Genomic DNA, 11,754 nt, shown 5'->3' with positions numbered 1-11,754 from the left:
CTAGGTGATAGTTTATACCTAGAAATTATGAAAGAGTAAAAGTTTGCAATGAAACAATTTTGAGACAGCAGTAGTGACGTGACTTTGAAAAAACACCAAGGATAGTATAAAATGAATTAGAGAGTTAACGATATATAGAATTAAAGCTTATCGAGTCTATTTTCATAGAAAAATAACTGTGTGGGAAAAAAATTTATATTCTAAGGTATTTGAATTTTGGTTAGACAGGGTCAGAATGGTTTTTGGAGTCCTCTGTTCTTAATTTAGAAAATCATTAAAAATTTCAAAAAAATAATTATGAGTTATAGTTTATATGTATAGATTCCTTAGTGAGTCTATTTTCTGTATAAAAAGTGAGAACACCATATGAAAATAATACGATGATAAATTTGATTTTTAGTGAATAAAGGTCAGAACCGTCAGGTAGTGAAATAGGGGAGACTTTAATGAATAAACTTTACTAATTGACTAAACCAAAAATTTTGAAAATTTTATGGTAAGATAATATATGAGTCTAGTTTTAGGGAAAATTTACAGATCTAAATTTTGAGTTTTATAACTCGAGTTATAATTAAATTAGTGAGTACTGCGCATGTGCACAGCATTATGGTAAACAATGAAATAAATTTTAAAAGCAAATTTTTATGCCCCGAACTAATAAGTTAAGTCAAGTAACTCCCATGCTTAACTCCGGAAACGGTCTCGGGTAAAGGCTGTTACATTTGTTGGTATCAGAGTAGGTTTAGTCGGTTCTCGGAACATTCAGTGTGAATAAGAGTCTAGCTATACATGCCATACTTATATTTTGATAGTGTGACGACTCCTAACGATTGTAAAATGTTTTCTTTTATAGTTATGGATCCCGAACGAGCTGGTGCAGATGATGTAGAGAGTAATACGCCCGCTCCCATAGAAGGGACGGTGCCACCCGATAGTAGTGAAAGGCCCGTATCAGTTAGTCAGGGAGGAGGGGCTCGAGAAGCCTTCTTCCGAGCTATGAATGATTGGTTTGCCGAGTTTGTTCGTACAAATCTAGCTGTTTGACCTCCACCCCCTCATGATTCTTAGGTTCCCCATGTAACTTCCTCAGCCATAGGTATAGTTATAAGAGAAAGACCACCAGTTGATAAGATCAGAAAACAATGGGCTGAAGAGTTTAGGGCTACTAAAGATCATGATGCAGAGAAAGCTGAATTTTGGCTCGAGAATACTATCAGAGTTTTTGATGAATTATCCTGTACACCTGAAGAATGCATGAAGTGTGTTGTTTCACATCTTAGAGATTCGGCCTATCATTGGTGTAAGACTCTTGTGTAAGTGGTACCGAGTGAGAGAATTACTTGGGATTTCTTTGAAGAGGAGTTCCGTAAAAAGTATATCAGTCAGAGGTTTATAGATCAAAAAAAGAAAAGAGTTTCTTGAGTTAAAACGAGGTAAGATGACTGTGACCGAGTATGAACTTGAATTTGTCAGACTTAGTAAATATGCTCGGGAATTTGTGTCCACCTAAGCCAGAATGTGCCCAATGTGGTAGACGTCATCCTGGAGAGTGTAGAGCAAATGAAAATGCTTGTTTTAGATGCGGTGCACTAGATCACTATATTCAGGATTGTCCCGAAATAGTTAAAAGAGAAGTAATACCGAGTGCGAGATCGGGAAATACTTCTACTAGAGGACGACCACAGAGGAACCGGGAGTTGGAGCAAGTAACAGGGGTACGCCCAGAGACTCAGTAGTTAGACCAGATGTTAGAGCACCCGCAAGGACATACGTTATCCGTGCTCGTGAAGAGGCATCCTCCCCTGATGTGATTACGGGTACATTTTCTCTCTATAATACTAATGTTATTGCTTTGATTGATCCGGGTTCGACCATTCCTATGTTTGTATGAGATTGATGCCTAGTATGAACATGCATATAGAATCTACTGAATTTGTAATTAAAGTATCAAATCCATTAGGCCAGTATGTGTTAGTAGACAAAGTATGTAAAAGTTGCCCTTTGATGATTAGAGGTCACTGTTTTCCGGCCGATCTCATGCTATTGCCATTTGATGAGTTTGATGTGATTCTTGGTATGGATTGGTTGATTGCCCATGATGTGATAGTGAATTACGGAAAGAAATACATTGAGTTAAAATGTTAAAATGGTGATATTATCTGGGTTGATTCAGATGAGTCAAATGGTTCTGTCGCTATGATTTCTGTTATGTTTGCTCAGAAATGTTTGAGAAAAGGGTGTGAAGCTTATCTTGCTTTTGTATTGAACACTAGAGATCCATAGTTGAAATTTGAATCAGTGCCAGTAGTACGTGAGTATTTAGATGTGTTTCCGGAAGAATTGCCAGGTTTGCCTCTTATTAGAGAAGTTGAATTTGGTATTGAGTTGATTCCAGGTACAACTCATATTTCTATTGCTCCTTATAGAATGGCCCCGTTGGAATTGAAAGAATTGAAAGTTCAGTTGCAGGAATTAACTGATAAAGGTTTTGCAAGGCCTATTTGTTCTCCGTGGGGTGCACCAGTGCTTTTGTGAAAAAGAAAGATTATTCGATGAGATTATGCACAGATTATCGGTAGCTTAACAAAGTAACTATAAAAAACAAATATCCACTGCCTAGAATTGATGATCTGTTCGACCAATTGAAAGGAGCTACTGTGTTTTCCAAGATAGATTTGAGATTCGGTTATTATCAGTTGAGGGTTAAAGAGTCAGATGTTCCGAAGATGCTTTCCGAACTAGGTATGGTCACTATGAGTTTCTTGTGATGCCATTTGGCTTGACTAATGCTCCTGCTATTTTCATGGACTTAATGAACCGAATTTTCAGACCTTACTTGGATAAATTTATAGTTGTGTTCATGGATGATATTCTGATTTATTCTTGTGATGAGATTGAACATGCCGAGCATTTGAGAACCGTTTTACAGATTTTGAGAGATAATAAGCTTTATGCCAAATTTAGTAAAAGTGAGTTCTGGCTTCGAGAAGTTAGATTCCTTGGACACATTGTCTCAGGTGATGGTACTAAAGTTGATCCAAGTAAAATTGCAGCAATTATTAATTGGAAGCCTCCTAAAAATGTATCAGAGGTTAGAAGATTTCTTGGATTAGCTGGTTATTACAGACGATTTGTAAAGGGATTTTCCATGATAGCTACCCCGTTGACAAGGTTGTTGCAGAAAGATGTCAAGTTTGAATGGACTGAAAAGTGTCAGCAAAGTTTTGAGAAGTTAAAGGCATTTTTGACTGAAGCTCCTATTTTAGTACAACCAGAACCGGGTAAAGAAACTGACCATAAAAGCTTGAAGTACTTGATGACTCAGAAAGATTTGAACTTGAGGCAAAGAAGATGGCTAGAGTTGATTAAAGATTATGAGTTAGTGATCGATTACTACCCGGGTAAGGAAAATGTTGTTGCCGATGCCTTGAGTAGAAAATCTTTATTTGCATTGAGAGCTTTGAATACCAGTTTGACTTTATCTGATGATGGTTCCATTTTAGCTGAGTTCATTGCTAAACTGATGTTTCTCGAAGAAATCTATGAAGCTCAGAAAAATGACAGTGAGTTGCAAGCTAAAAGAGCTCAATGCGAGTCGGGTGTAGAGTCTGATTTTCAGATCGGTTCTGATGGTTGTTTGATGTTCAGAGACAGAATATGTGTACCAAAGAATGATGAGCTTATTTGGAAGATCTTACAAGAAGCACATAGTAGTTCTCTGTCTATTCATCCAGGTAGATGTATAACGATTTAAAGAAAATGTACTGGTGGGCAGGAATGAAAAGAGATATTTCAGAATTTGTTTCTAGATGCTTGATCTGTCAACAGGTAAAGGCCGAACATCAGGTACCTTCAGTTTTATTGCAACCTGTGTTAGTTCCTAAGTGGAAATGGGACCGAGTTACCATGGATTTTGTAGCAGGGTTGCCATTGACACTGAAAAAGAAAGATGCAGTATGGGTTGTGATTGATAAGTTAACGAAGTCAGCTTATTTTATCCCGGTTCGTATGGATTATTCATTTGACAAGTTGGTCGAATTGTATGTTTCAGAGATAGTCAGACTACATGGGGTACCGTTATCGATTATCTCAGACAGAGATCTGAGATTTACTTCGCGGTTTTGGAGGAAATTGCAAGAAGCTTTGGGTACAAAGTTGAACTTCAGTACAGCTTTCCATCCTTAGACCGATGGTCAATCAGAGAGAGTTATTCAGCTACTTGAAGATATGCTCAGATGTTGTGTTTTAGAATTTCAAGGCAGTTGGGAGAAATATTTGCTGTTGGTAGAGTTTGCCTATAATAATAGTTATCAGTCGAGTTTGAAGATGGCTCCTTATGAATCTTTCTATGGATGTAAGTGTCGTACGCCTTTGTATTGGACAGAGCTTAAGGAAAATCAGATTTACGGGGTTGATTTAGTCAAAGAAATGGAAGAGAAAGTAAAAGTTATCAGAGATTCTTTAAAAGCAACTTCAGATAGACAGAAGTCTTATGCAGATTTAAAAAGAAAAGAGATCGAGTATCAAGTTGGTGACAAAGTGTTTTTGAAAGTATCCCCGTGGAAGAAATTTTTCAAATTTGGCAAGAAAGGCAAACTAAGTCCACGTTTCATTGGACCGTTTGAGGTGACTGAAAGAATTGGGCCCTTAGCATATCAGTTAGCTTTGCCAACTGAGTTAGAGAAGATTCATAATGTATTCCATGTGTCTATGTTACGTCGTTACCGTTCCGATCCATCACATGTGATCTCACCAACAAAGGTTGAGATTCAGCCAATCATGACTTATGTTGAAGAACCGATAAAAATTCTAGATAGAGAGATCAAGAAAGTAAGGAACAAGAGTATTACACTTGTCAAAGTGTTATAGAATAGGCATGGGGTTGATGAGGCTACATGGGAGCCCGAAGAGGCTATACGAAAATAGTACCCAAATCTCTTCACAGGTAAGATTTTTTTACTATAATTTCATGGCCTACAATTTCACGAAACGATTTCGTGAAAATTTCGTTCAAAAATATCGACGTTTGGGCACTCAATTTACTCAAAAGGACTAAATTGTAAAAAGTGAAAAAGTTGAGTTCTACATGTTAGAGGTATCCAATTGTTATGAAATTTTAAATTGGAGGTCTTTATATGGTAATTAGACCATTGGTTAAGTTATGGAAAAAAATGGACATGAGATAAGTGAAATAGGAAATTTTTAAGTTAGGGGTATTTTGGTAATTTGGTAATTAAAATGAATTAAAGGGAAAAAGATGGCAAATTGTGCTCATCTTCTTCAATTGGCCGAAATAAGCAAGGGGGGAAGCCATAGTTAGGGTTTTCAAGCTTCCAAGCTCAATAGTAAGTGATTCCAAGCCCCATTTTCAATGTTCTTTACGTTTTTGGAGTCTTGGTAACTTGATTTAGCTTAATCTAGCAATAATTTAACCTAGGGTTTATATTTGAAAAAATACCCATTGGTGAAATGTGTTTATTTTGATGTTTTATGGTAGAAAATGAAGCTTGAAATTATGTTAAACAACTTTTGCTAAGCGATTTTAAGTGAAAATGAGTAAAACGACATAATCGGTAAAAATACCTAATGTTCATGAGTAAGTGTTAGAGTGAGAATTCGATGTTTCCATAGAAGGGAAAAATGTTAAGCATGTTATAAAACATAACAATATGGAATGAATTTTAATTTCCGAGCTTTGGGGCAAAAGTGTAAATATGTAAAAGTTTAGGGGCAAAATTATATTTAGAGTCGAAGGCTGTTTTGATAAATGTGAGTATTAAATAAACTAAATTTGCTATTATAGATCAAGAAGAATAAAATTCGGGGTTAGACCAAGGAGAGAAAAAGGTTGAAGACTAAGTTGATAGATTTGGCCATATTTTATACCGACGTAAGTTTACAGTAAATAAATACAATATTTCAATAATTATTATTAATGCTGCTACTTTCCAGCAATTATGTGTTTATTTTATGAAATTATTTAATGTTGACTCAAGTATGAGATGATAGAGAATTAGTGTTAAAAAGTCCCGTTGAAACATTAGGAATGTATCGGATACAAATGTCATGACATTTGGGTAAAGAGATCCCATGTAAGACCATGTCTGGGACATGGCATTGGCATCATTGAGGTTATGAGAGGTCCCATGTAAGACCATGTCTAGGACATGGCGTTGGCATCGAGATGAGAGGTCCCCCGTAAGACCATGTCTGGGACATGGCATGGGCACCGATATGAGAACTCCCATTTAAGACCATATCTGGGATATGACATTGGCAGTACAAGAAACATCCCCTGTAAGACCATGTCTGGGACATGTCTTTGGCATGTTATTATTAGAAAAGAGACCCAAGTATCCTTATTCTTCCAATGTGGCTCAACGGGCTAGTAAACAAATTATGTTCCATGAAAGTTCAGGTAAAAGCATAAATAGCAAATTCAGGTGAGTTATAAGAGTTAAGAACATATTATGTTATCAATTGAGAACAAACATTTCATCAAGAGAAAAGTAAGTTATAATCATGAGTTATCTAAGTAAACAAGTAAGTGAACGAGTAAGAGATTAAGTAAAGAGGAAATTAGAGATCATGACACTTGAGTATATTTATTTGTGTCAAATGTTGTTATTTATTTTCTTGTAAACTTACTAAGCTTTATGCTTACTTCCTTTATTTTCCTTCTTTATAGTATTACAAGAAAAGTAGGAAATCTTAAAGATGTCGGAGAACGCCACACTATCAACAACAACAACTCGGTATTTATGATGATCAATGTTTGAGCTATGGCATGTATATGGACTTAGTCATTTTGAATGTATGTCCTTATGATATTGCTAAAGTATGATGTGTAAATATGTGATAATGTTTAGCTATTAAAATGGCTAGGTAAGAACATGTTTGGTATTATAAATGCCTAGGTGATAGTTTATACCTAGAAATTATGAAAGAGTAAAAGTTTGCAATGAAACAATTTTGGAACAGCAGTAGTGACGTGACTTTGAAAAATCACCAAGGATAGTATAAAATGAATTAGAGAGTTAAGGATATATAGAATTAAAGCTTATCGAGTCTATTTTCATAGAAAAATAACTGTGTGGGAAAAAAATTATATTCTAAGGTATTTGAATTTTGGTTAGACAGGGTCAGAATGGTTTTTGGAGTCCCCTGTTCTTAATTTAGAAAATCATTAAAAATTTCAAAAAAATAATTATGAATTATAATTTATATGTATAGATTCCTTAGTGAGTCTATTTTCTGTATAAAAAGTGAGAACACCATATGAAAATAATACGATGATAAATTTGATTTTTAGTGAATAAAGGTCAGAACCGTCAGGTAGTGAAATAGGGGAGACTTTAATGAAATAAATTTTAAAAGCAAATTTTTATGTCCCGAACTAATAAGTTAAGTCAGGTAACGCCCATGCTCAACTCCGGCAACAGTCTGGGGTAAGTGGTGCTACATCAGCATACTCTTTGACTATTGGTACTTGCTCAATTTTTTATTCGCCCACTTTTGAATCAAGAACGTAGGCTAAATAAGCTTCACATCCCTTCTTAATCAATTTTTGAGCTGACAGTGCTGAAACTACATTTGTAATACAATCTGCCCTATCTGCCCTAACATAAATAAATTCACCATTCGGACACTTCAAACTAACTTACTTATTCGGCAACTCACTATTGCATCATGCTCAGACAACCAATCCATTCCCAGAATGATATCAAAATCATCAAAAGGTAACAACATCAAACTAGCGGGAAAATTGTAACCCCTGACTTTCAGTGGACACGATTTACATATCTGATTAACTAAAACACATTGACCCAGTGGATTTGTTACTTTGACAGTATATTCAGTGAGCTCAATAGGCAAATTCTTTTTGTCTACTAATGCAATGTATATATACGAGTGAGTTGATCCAGGATCAATCAATGCATATACATTAATATCAAAGAGAGAAAAAGTACCCGCAATAACATTTGGGGCAGTAGCTTCCTCACGAGCTCTTTGCATAAGCTCTAGCTGGTGTTCTCACTTCACATTGTCCATTCATCTCACTATTCTTTCCTCGACCAGAAGTAGTATTTCTAGCATTTCCAGATCGTCTACCTCTTTGTGAGGTTGTTTTAGGCTTGTTTGTTTGATTCCCAAAATCATTTTGCCTTTTTGGATAATCATGAAGGAAATGATCAGTAGATCCACAACGGAAACAAGCTCTCGACTTTGATCAACACTCACCAAAATGCCTTTTGTTGCAATCATCACAAACATGAATGGTTCTTTCAACATTTCTTAGACTCCAGACACTAGCCGCTAGGAGCAAGCTTGAACGACCCTCTTTTGTTAAAGTCTCAAAGTTTCAAATCTGACTGTCGTTTACTTTTGCAAATTTCTTCAATTTTTTTGGGCTTGTTTCGAAAGTTCTACAAATTCTCATAACTTTAATGCAGCCACAGACATACGAATATCATCATTCAACTAGTCTTCAAATCTGATGTACATTTCTTTCTTCATTTGACACTATATTACGGGCATACTTGCTTGGCTATACAAACTTTCGTTCATACTTAGCTACAGACCGATTCCCTTGTTTTAATTCAAGAAATTCTTTCTTTTTCTTATCCATAAACAACCGACTAACATACTTCTTCTTGAATTCTGTTGAAAGAAATCCCAATTGATAAAATCATTTGATTTCATCGTGCTCAAAATGTCCCACCATATGTATGCTTCATCTTTTAGTAACGACACATCACATGTCAAAAATTCTTCAGGAGTGCACGTTAACTTTATGAAGACTCTCTTTGTATTCATTAACCAGTACTCAGCTTTTGCAAGATCATCATCAACCTTGCCTTTAAATTCTTTCACACCATATTTTTAGATTTTGCCTACAGATACTCGAGTAACTATCACAGGTATAGGACTTTGAGGACCTAGGGGTGCCAGAGGAGGCATAGTAAGGGGTGGAGGTGGTGGAGTTGCAAGATTTTCTTTCTTGAATTCATTGAACCACTGATTCATCATTTCGAGAAACACATTTTTCATTTCATCACCAAAGGACTGTGGAATCAATGCAATATTGCTTGCCTCAGCATTCGAAGCTTGAACATTGCTTTCAGCTTCGTTAACTACAGGCATGTTCGACTTAGTCGACATCTTGAATTAATAAGAAAATACAATATTAGATCGTATCAAAAGCATCACACTATCATAAGGTATATGTGGCATGTATATACTAACCTCTACTCCACTAAGTTAGTCCTAGAATCGATTAAACCGTAGCTTTGATACCACTAAATGTAACACCCCTAACCCGTCTCTATTGCCAGATTAGGGTTACGGAGCATTACCACAAAATTAATAATCTTTTGTCCATATAACATTAAAATAAATACATGACTTTCAAAATATCTCGATCATATGTATTTCGTCCCTAAATCAAGCCTTCGAGGCCCTAAAAATAGCTTTGAGACAATTCGAGACTAATTTGAAAAAAATAGAAATTTTAAGAAAAAGTTGTAAAAATTAGAAAATAGAGGTCGCACAACCGTGTGAAATCACTCCAGGCCATATAACATTCGAATAAGGGACACACGGCCGTGTCCCAACTTGTGTCCTCACCCGTGTAACTCACTGAGTAGCCCTACATACCAGTGTGCCAAGCTGTGTTCTAGGCCGTGTAACTCTCTGAGTTGCCATACACGCCTGTGTGCCATGCCGTGTGCCAAGCAGTGTAACTTATTCACTTGAACGCTAAGAAATTCTTATATGACACATGGTCATGTTGCCAGACCATGTGTCTCACACGACCGTGTGACAGCCGATGTCCCAGGCCTTGTGAACCTAAAATTTTACCCAAAATCAAGCCATTTCATAACCAATTCATGCATAACTAACTCATCCATTCATACACACTTTCAAGAGACTTAAGCATCATTCAAATAACATAATCATGTCATTTCAAACAACCTAATTCACCTAACCAATATGCCATTCAAAGGCACCACAGTATATCAAAACATTACGTACCAAAACAAGCCAACATTACCTTATTTCATGCATAAAATCTAGTTCAAACACTTAACAAAACTTATCACAAATAACCATTTTCAAGTCATCACAAAATACCAAAAAGGAATCTTATATACAAGCAATTGAAAGTGCCCAAAATGAAAATACTTGGTGAAGCATTAAAGTAAACCTAACCAAACATAACCTTCTAAACATAAAACATACCAAGTCACCATTAAAAAACATCCTATACATTTCAAAACCACATATTTATCTATACATACATGCCACTACCCTAAGAGGATAGAGTGAGCCAGTTGATTGATCTTCTCACAATGTCAACAATGATTATCTACAAAATAGTCCATAAGAACCAGTAAGCTTACATAACTTAGTAAGGACATAGTGTATCAATTAATCTAAATACAATTAGACACAGTTCATATACTATTTGATTCAGGGTTACCAAAGTATAAATAGGGGCACGTATATGCAATCAACAATAATTATCTATAAACATATTAACTAAAGAATAATAATATAAGATTTCAAGTAGAACTTTATTTGCGTATTGAAATACTATAAACTTACCTACGATTTAATTTCGATCAACACACGGGACTATTCGCTATTTTTCCTTTTCCATGGTTATTGTCTTTTTATTCAAATCTTGATCTATATAATAATTAAACATAATATATTAATCTCATACACATTTCACATTCCATTCAATGCATATGACCATTAACTTTTCATTAATTATACATTTTCCTAAACTTTTACAACTTTTGTAATTTAATCATCTAATTCAAAATCATCAAATTGACCATTTTCTAGGAATCAAATTTATAGCCAAATATTCTAAGCCCTTTAATAGTCCCTATTATGCATCAAATTCACTATCAAACCTTGAAATTTTGACATTTTAACAATTTAACCCTTAAATCAAAATCTAACAAAAATTACTTCACAAAACAGCCAAATACCACAATCAAAGTTTCAAACATATAACTATCATCACAAAAAAATCAAGATTCATCAATGGTAACTTCTAAAACTTGTAACAGATTCAAAAACGAAGGTATGGGCTGGCTGAACCTAGTTGCAATGATCTCAAAAACATAAAAATTATAAAAAAATGGGTCAATTTCCATACCATGCAAGCTAAGAAGGTGACCGAAGCTCTCTTAGGTCTTCAATGGTAGTTTTCGGCAAGAAGATGAAGAAATGAAGAAGGAAATCTCACTTTTCAACTTGTTTTTTTCTTTATTTTACTTTATTTACAATTTTACCATTAATTATACATTATTTTTATCATTTTCTTTCTTAATGTCGTCCCAACTTAATGACTAGGGGCTAATTGCTACATAGGTCCTTCCTCATTTAGTAATTAAACTATTTAATCACTTAGATGCAATAATTACTAAGTTTTGCACCTTTTACAATTTAGTCATTTTTCTTTAATTAGTTATTTAAACGATAAAATTTCTTCACCAAAAATTAATACAACCATAATGGTCTCATAAATATTCTATAAATAACATTTACGAGCCAACACAATAGAAATTTATGGTCCTAAAACCACTGTTCTATCACCATTGAAAAACGAGTTGTTACAACACAGGCGTCTAGGATAGCCATACGGCCATGTCTGGAACCAGACGATCTGGGCTCTGTCACATGGTCTAGATACACAGCCATGTGACCCCTAATTTTAAAATTTTCACTTTTCCCCAA

This window comes from Gossypium raimondii, chromosome 8, assembly GCF_025698545.1.
Source record: "Gossypium raimondii isolate GPD5lz chromosome 8, ASM2569854v1, whole genome shotgun sequence".
Taxonomy (NCBI): domain Eukaryota; kingdom Viridiplantae; phylum Streptophyta; class Magnoliopsida; order Malvales; family Malvaceae; genus Gossypium; species Gossypium raimondii.
This window is presented reverse-complemented; position numbering follows the sequence as displayed.